General features: G+C 24.5%; 1 pseudogene; it reads right to left on the reverse strand.

Annotated features, from left to right (window-relative positions):
• Positions 1-2,533: 2,533 nt before the first annotated feature.
• LOC124934543 lies at positions 2,534-3,575 on the reverse strand (annotated as a pseudogene).
• Between the last annotated feature and the right edge of the window lie 4,742 nt (positions 3,576-8,317).

Here is an 8,317-nt window from a genome sequence, read left to right on the forward strand (position 1 = left end):
AACACTACATGTTAGTTGTGAGCAATTGTCACTTCTAGAAATAACCTCCTTGTAATTAGAAAAATTAAATTTATATCTCGGAATATTTAGAATCTCAGACTTCATGGTTGTCCCGTAGCTAAACAAAATTTTCAAAGAGTTTGGAACTGGTTTGTACTGAGCATTTGACTTGACAACTCGAAAATTTTGAAATATGTACATGTTACCCTCCTTTAATAAGTTTCGATGTCTTGGAACAAATTGACGATCGATGCTGACGTGAATAACCGCACCCTATAAATTACATGTTAGTTTGCACTAACATACATTAATATATAACAAAATATTAAACACACTTACCTCCTTGTCTATTAATAAGAAATCAACACTTAGCAATTCATTATTTTTTTTTAGTATTTATTGCATCCCACATGTACATAACTCTTGCAACTAAATGTTTGTAGTTGCCATCCGTAGTCAAATCTAGAATTCCAATGGAGGTTTGTGTGTCCATTTTCTGATATTATGAATTGACATTATAATAGTTAGTATAAAATATAAACATAAAAAAAAATTAAAATAAAAAACTTTAACAATATTTATATGTAAATATAGATTGAATAATAATAAAAAATTAAATAATATAATATATTAAATATGAGAATAAAGACAAATATTATAAAATAATGAGAAATAATAAATATAATATATTTAAAAAAATTCTTTTATGATTAAAAATAAATATCATGTATTAATTTTTAATAGATTCACCATCTTCCGTAAAAATAGTTATTTTTATGAAAATTTAATATATTATGCAGAACATTTTTTTATATAAAAACATTAAGAATATTTAAGTGAATAATTGGATTGTTATAATTAACGAAAGTATATGTGAAAAAATGACCAAATATTTAAAAATTAGATGTTATGGACATAACAAACACATGTATTATAAAAAAATATTTATATATCATATGTTAATAATAATAATAAATTATTAATATAATATGAATATATTAAAAATGAGAATAAAGATAAATATTGAAAAATAATGGGAAATAATAAATAATTAATTGAACGTTATAATAATAAAAAAATTGGAGAATAGAAAAAAAAATATTATGCTAAGAATAAAGTAATTATATGCATTTAAATTTTTTATTTTATTAATTAGTCATAAAATTTAATTATTATTTGTACTTTAACCAAGATCGAATTCAAAAGATAGGACGTTGTTGCAGCGGCCTGAAATGATCAAATTCCTAGAAAAAAAAACAGTGAACAATAGATTGTTGAAACATAACATTTACCAATTTAATTATTGAAATAATGATGTTGATAGAGAAATTGATGTTAATATAATTTAATTATTACTCACTTTAATCGAGATGGAATTCAAAAGATAGAATGTTGTTGTATTTGTCTAAAATAATAAAATTCCTGAGAAAAAAGAGCTAGAAGCCTAAAATGATAAAATTCCTGAGAAAAAAGAGCTAGAAGCCGTAAAAGGAGACTGAATAGGCAGAATATTCTCTTAAATTGAACTTGATGTAAAATTATTTATATGAAAACAAATATTTAGATGAAAAAGATGAAAAATTGGGTTCATTTATTATATTGATTTAATTGCAGTTACACAGTTTATGTTTTTCATAATTATTGTTTTTGTGTTAAATTTTATAATTATTATAATATGATAACTGAAAGTTAAGTTTTATATTATAATAATATAATATGATAACTGAAAGTTAAATTTTATAATTAATATAATATATAATTGAAATTCTTAATTTTATTGTAGGTTTTAATGTTTTATAAGTAGTATTTAATGTTAAACATGATAACTACATTTTTTTTCTATTTTATAATTAATATAATGGGATAACTGAAAGTTACATTTTATAATTAATATAATATATATTTGAAATTCTTGATTTTATTGCAGGTTAAGTTTTATATTATAAATAATATAATATAATAACTGAAAGTTAAATTTTATAATTAATATAATATATAATTGAAATTATTAATTTTATTGTAGGTTTTATGGAGTAGGTAAGTATTACGATGGAGAAGAATTAGGGCTAATGTCCTTGGTTTGAGTAGCTGTTAGTGGCGATTACAGATAGAATAGTATAAAGATTAGTTATTGTTATGAAATGAATTGGTAGAAAACTCTTGTAGTGTTTCCTCCCTCTCCCAATAATAATTCTCAAATGCTCCTAGATTGTTAAGAGTTCTTATCTTCCTCCTTCATTCTCATTCTAGTTCTATTGTTCACCATTCAATTCATGGTAATCTTCCCGTCGTTCTCATTCTAGTTCTATTGTTCATCATTCAATTCAAGGTATTATTTGGTAATTGAGCTAGGTTAACTGTCAATTTCTAATTAACAGTATTTTAGAAAGTTCAGAGAGACTTAACAAAGCTAAAAAACACAGAACCAGATAGGGTTAGTTTTTAAGAACCATTCAACAAAAACTAATACTAAGTAGTTTTTTCACCAAGAAGCAATGCATATTATTGAAAAACAACCATATTAAACAGATAACTCACCTCAGATATTGCTTGGGTACATGAAAACCCTCACTCTATCCCCCTAATAAATACAAATCAGTAAACCATAGCGATACCATTACAATATGATCTAAAAGATACGAAATTGTAATTACCATAGATTTGGGAGGAATGTTAGACTTGAACTTAGCTCGAACAACTCCACTGTTACCATGAGGACGTGAGACCTTTCCCCAAATACACCTTGGCCTTGTATATATAGGCAATGCGTTTCCCTTGGTACCATGTAACTTCCTCTTTTGTATTAACTCCCTCGATCTGTAACAATGAAGTGCTCGGATACTGATTTGACTTCGATCTAAAACCAATAAATACAACAGTCATGAATACATTCAACTTAAGGATATTACGATTTCTAAAAGAGAGAGGATAATCAGTCATACCTTTTGTATCCTAAAATCGTGCCTCGCACATAAACCCTAAAACGAAATCAGTGTGAGGAAATCCACATCTTAAACACAGAAATGGAAATGGCAAGAGATTTCTACCTGATAGTTTCACCTTGACGCCCATTCACCGTGGCTATTGCTGTGAAGATTCTTATAGATGTAAAAAGAATTGAAGACATGTAGATAAACTACAAACCGATATTAAGCGATAGCCCCATCTGAGTAGGACGAAGGCTTTGGTAAAACCCTAGCCAATACTCTATACCATCTTGGAGTGTCCCCTAGGGACCAAGGCTGGGGGAAAAGAAGGACCTTCCAACGACCGTATAACTGCAACAAAAATGGTAAAATAATAAAAACACAAATTTCATATACACAAATAGATGACCGACGAAGAAAGCCACATCGCAGAGACGTTCCTTTCCCTTTCATCGATGACCGATGATGAAGAGTCGCAATCGTCAGGTAAAATATGCATTGTTCGAGGATATCGTTTAACAATCAATCAGATCGAAAGGAAAATTAGTGACCGACGAAGAAGCAGAACTCACCTGGTTGTAATAGAACAGAGATTACTTCATTGCGAGCATCTGCCATGCCATACCATGTGAGCTTGCTCGATCTCATTTTGTAATCAGTAAACGGAAATTTTGAAAGGTCGCGGAGAGAATATATTAATGCTTAATTACTTCATCGTTTCTTTCTTTTAGAGTTTCTACCCATTCATATAGGTTATCATTTAGGTGAGCGCGTGATGTTGACCCTGAAACAAAATAATTAAGCATCATTATATATATATATATATATATTTTTAATTGTTTTTGTTATAGCTTACATCAAAATTGTTTATTTCTTCTTTTGAAGAAGGTTAATATGTAGTTTATAAATAAATATTAAGACTAAAAGTAATCAATTTCAAATATTAAAATTTATGTTATTATTTTTTAAAAATCTTATTAACATTACAAAGTTATATATTTGGTTTTTATTTTTTTCCTTAAAAAATATTTAATTGAATTAATTTAAATTATATTATATTATATTATATGCAATTGTAATTCTATTAAATAAGTTTGAAATATTATTTAGATTAGTAAAATATATAATTTAGTTAATAAAATTTAATTTTTGAGTTTTTTGAGTTCGAATTTAAATAGTTCGAAAGAACCGAGTTCAATTATAAATTTTGATACTCGAACTTATCGAGTAGAACTTAGGCTGACTCAGACTCGATTACAGCTGTACGATTCTCATCAAAAGAGACTAGGCCACAGATGGGCTGTAAGGCACTCTTTTAATGGACATGAATACATTATACATTTTTTTTAATGGACTTGACAAGTCACAACAGTGGGCCTCAATCCGGATACTCTAATGAATAGAAAATTACAAGCTCAACAACCTCTATAGGGTGAGCAGTACTGTCAAACTCGAATTGTAAACTCATACGTATACAACAATATTTAACTATTAAATAATAAATTATTTAAATTATTTTAAATTTAATAAATAAAAATAATTTAATAATATTTAATAAATTGTTTCTAACCAACTTTTAATCAATAAATTAAATCTAACAACAATTTAGTAGGTAGCATCAAAAATTTTAATCAACTTATATATTGTTTTATAAATTAAACTAACTTTTCAAAATATAAATCAACAATATTTCAATAAATTAGATATATCAAATATATTTATATTTCAACTAATATATATAAAATAAATAAAGAATTTTATTTAAATCAGTAAGAATTTAAAGCCAAAAAAATATAAGTTTAAGTATAAAATTATAATTATTTATATGTTTCTAATTAAAAAAATATTTTCAATATTTGTTAATTAAAGAAACTTAATGTCTATAATATTTGCCCTGGAATAAGGCAACACATGCAAAGTGTATAAAGTTTTCTACCTTTATAGTCCCATCTTTTAATAGTATTATATTATTAATTTTATTTTTTATTTTTTTTTCTTCTATTTTAATCTTAAATATATTATATATATAGTTTTTTTATCTTTTTTTAAATTTTTTATTTCTGTATTATAATATATTAACTATTTATATCTCAATTTATATTATTATTATTTTTTTTTTAATATTTTACAGCCCTAAAATTTAAATTTGTATACAAGGCACTCTGTATTTAATATATGTATATATAAAACAAAATTTATAATTATATATTTAATCAACTATTAAACAAATATCTATATCATATATATAATATTATATTATACTACATACTTCATAGTCCCGCCGTCGTTTTATTCTCTTACCCCATTTTTACTCCTCACTAGAACCTTTGTAAATTCTTCTTCATTATGATTCTCTTACTAACACATCTTCTTCCATTCTTTTCTCTCTCAGTTAAAAGATCTACATGATGTCTAGCCGATCGAACAATGGGGGAGAATATTTGAAAGATCGAGGAGAAGGTAAGATCGATGTAATATCATTATAATAAATAATATTGACCCGACATTAATGATTTTAGCGATTTTATTTTATGATTTTGTTACAACTTCTTCAATTCGTGACTCATCTCCTTAAGTTAACTCACAAACGAGTTCACGAGTTGACTCGTGATTTTCACCTATTTGAGGTTAAGCATTAGATGAATTAATTAGAAATTCAATCTGAAACCGAAATACTAATTAATTCGGATTGTGGTGTTAAATTGAATTAAGATTATTCAAATTATTTAAATTATTTAAATAAAAATATATTATTTAATTTTAACTTAATATAATATATTTTTGATTTATTTTTTCAATCACTTAGTAAAAAATATATATATATTTATATTTATTTTTTTAAATTCTAATTTTTTAATTAATTAATTAATTAATTAAAAGATTAGAAAGGAATTAATTAAAGGTTTTAGCAAAAACAATATTATTTTAATAAATAAAATTAATTATAACATTAAAATTTGTAATAATATTTTTTATAATTAAATATAATAAACATTAAATAATAAATAAGAATCGAAAATTAAGTAATTAAATAAGATTCTAAAATTAAGTAATTAAATAAGAAAATATTAAATTTGATTATATTAGAGACAATTACAAAATTTGATTAACTATTTCGAATTGGATTAAATTTAGATTTAGTTTAATTAGGATTGAATTTGAATAATCCAATTAATTCAAAATAATTTGAATTAAAATATATAATATACTTAATTCATTTTTTTATTTTAATTAAATAAAAATAAAGTAAATGAATTAATTATAACAAATTATTATTGAATAATTTCAAGTTGATACTTAAAAAAATATAAAATAATATATATATATATATAAATATTTTTTAGTTTGATTAAACCATATTCAATCAAATCCATATTCGATCCGTATTATTTAGTAAAATGGTTTGGATTACGGATTTGATAAATTTAGTTTGGATTTAATACAGATCGGACAAAACAGATTAGTTTTATCCGTTTGTTTACCCTAAATTTGTGTACACTTAAGAATGATAATTTGAAACAGCCCCGCGATAACCGAATCGAATTGCCCTATTTAGGATGGTTTTTCCCCGAAACCGAATGGGGATGGAGCGGTAATGGTATTTTTGTTACCCATCCCGACCTGCACAGATCTCACCCCGATTCTGTTCCGAACATTATAAACACAATTAAATATTTAAAATCACCAATATATTTATTTATTCATTATCTTTTATAAGAGTTTAAGTTTATTTCTTTATAATAATATAAAATTTCAATATATTAAAATATATATTATATTAAAAAATTCATTTTTATAATTTTTTATTTTATAATTTTTTATTTTATAAACGGTGTTCCACGGGGTTTCCTTGAAACCTAACGGGGCGAAGATGATATTAAAAAAATCCTGAAATAAAAATGAGGCGGGATTATAAATACATTCCCCGCCCTAAACCACTGCATTACCATACTTATGTACACTAACTACTAACTGCTCCAAATTTGAACATTTTATAAACATTGTATTATGAAAGAAGAACCTAACATAAAAAAGACAATTTTATTGTATTAATTTGAAATTATTTTAATGAAATGATTCAATATTCCTAATCATAAATTAAATTTACAATATCTAAATGACCAACATAACTTATACTATTTTTTTAAGAATTTTATTTCACTAAATTTTATTGAAGAAATAATTATATTGAACTATCCTAAATAATTGACTAATCGAACGTTTAATTAATTAATCGAAATTATAGGTCATATTATGTATATTAATTTTGTATAACAAAACTAACTACATACCATTGGAATTAAATTCCATAATAACTTATATTTTATATTTTATTATAATTTATATCTCAATTAACTTATATCTTATATAATTTGTACCATTTAAATTAAAAATTAATAATATATTAATTACATGTCATCAATATTTGTGAAGGTTATTTATTTGTCAATGTATATTTGCACAATATCATATTTGATATTAGTAAAGTGATTTTTTGCATTGCTAAGGTACGATTAATATTGAAGTTTTTTTTGGAGTATATCTGAGATTTATTAGATGATGTTCGAGTCTTTGGATAGTTGCTCGAAATTTGGATTAAGGCGGTATACCTACATATTTGACTTGTTATTCGAATTATTTTCTAGTACACTATCTGGTTTGAGACTATCATTTTAATCGTCAAACATTCAATAATACTAGTCGTATGTTGTATATTATTATGAATTTTTTTTGATATTCGATCTGTTAAAGCCGAATGATTACTTCAGAAAGTTTAGGGTTTTCTCGATATGACATATGAATTCAATAATTTATTGGAAACATGTTTGTATTCTTTTTATAATTTTATTTTTAAGAATTATTTATTTAATTTTCTCATCTCTTTTTTATCGTTGTTGTGTGCATAAAACAATTCTTATCATCTTTTAATATACATTAACCATTTTAAAAAATAGAGATTTGTAGTTTAAGTGCTTATTATAGAAGCTTGTTTTAGTCCATAAAGACTTTTGTTTAGCTTACAAACTTTGTTTTTGGTATTAGATTTTAAGCCATCCGAAATTTTCATATACATTTCTTTTTCAAGAGATCCATGTAGAAAGACATTATTTATGTCGATTTGGTGTAAGAACCATCTTTTTGAAGCTGTCCATGTACAAAATAACCTGACTGTTATATTTTTAGCAACCGGTGCAAAATATTGATTAAAATCGATGCCATTTTTTTATGGTATCATTTGGCCACAAGTCTTGCTTTGTATTTATTTAAAGTCCCATCAGCATTTAGTTTTGTTTTGAAAACCCATTTACAACCTATTAATTTCTTTCCTTTTGGAAATTCGGTCAATTCCCAAGTTTTGTTTTGTTCCCGAGCTTCCAACTCATTATTTA

The sequence above is a fragment of the Impatiens glandulifera genome, chromosome 4 (assembly GCF_907164915.1).
Source record: "Impatiens glandulifera chromosome 4, dImpGla2.1, whole genome shotgun sequence".
NCBI lineage: Eukaryota > Viridiplantae > Streptophyta > Magnoliopsida > Ericales > Balsaminaceae > Impatiens > Impatiens glandulifera.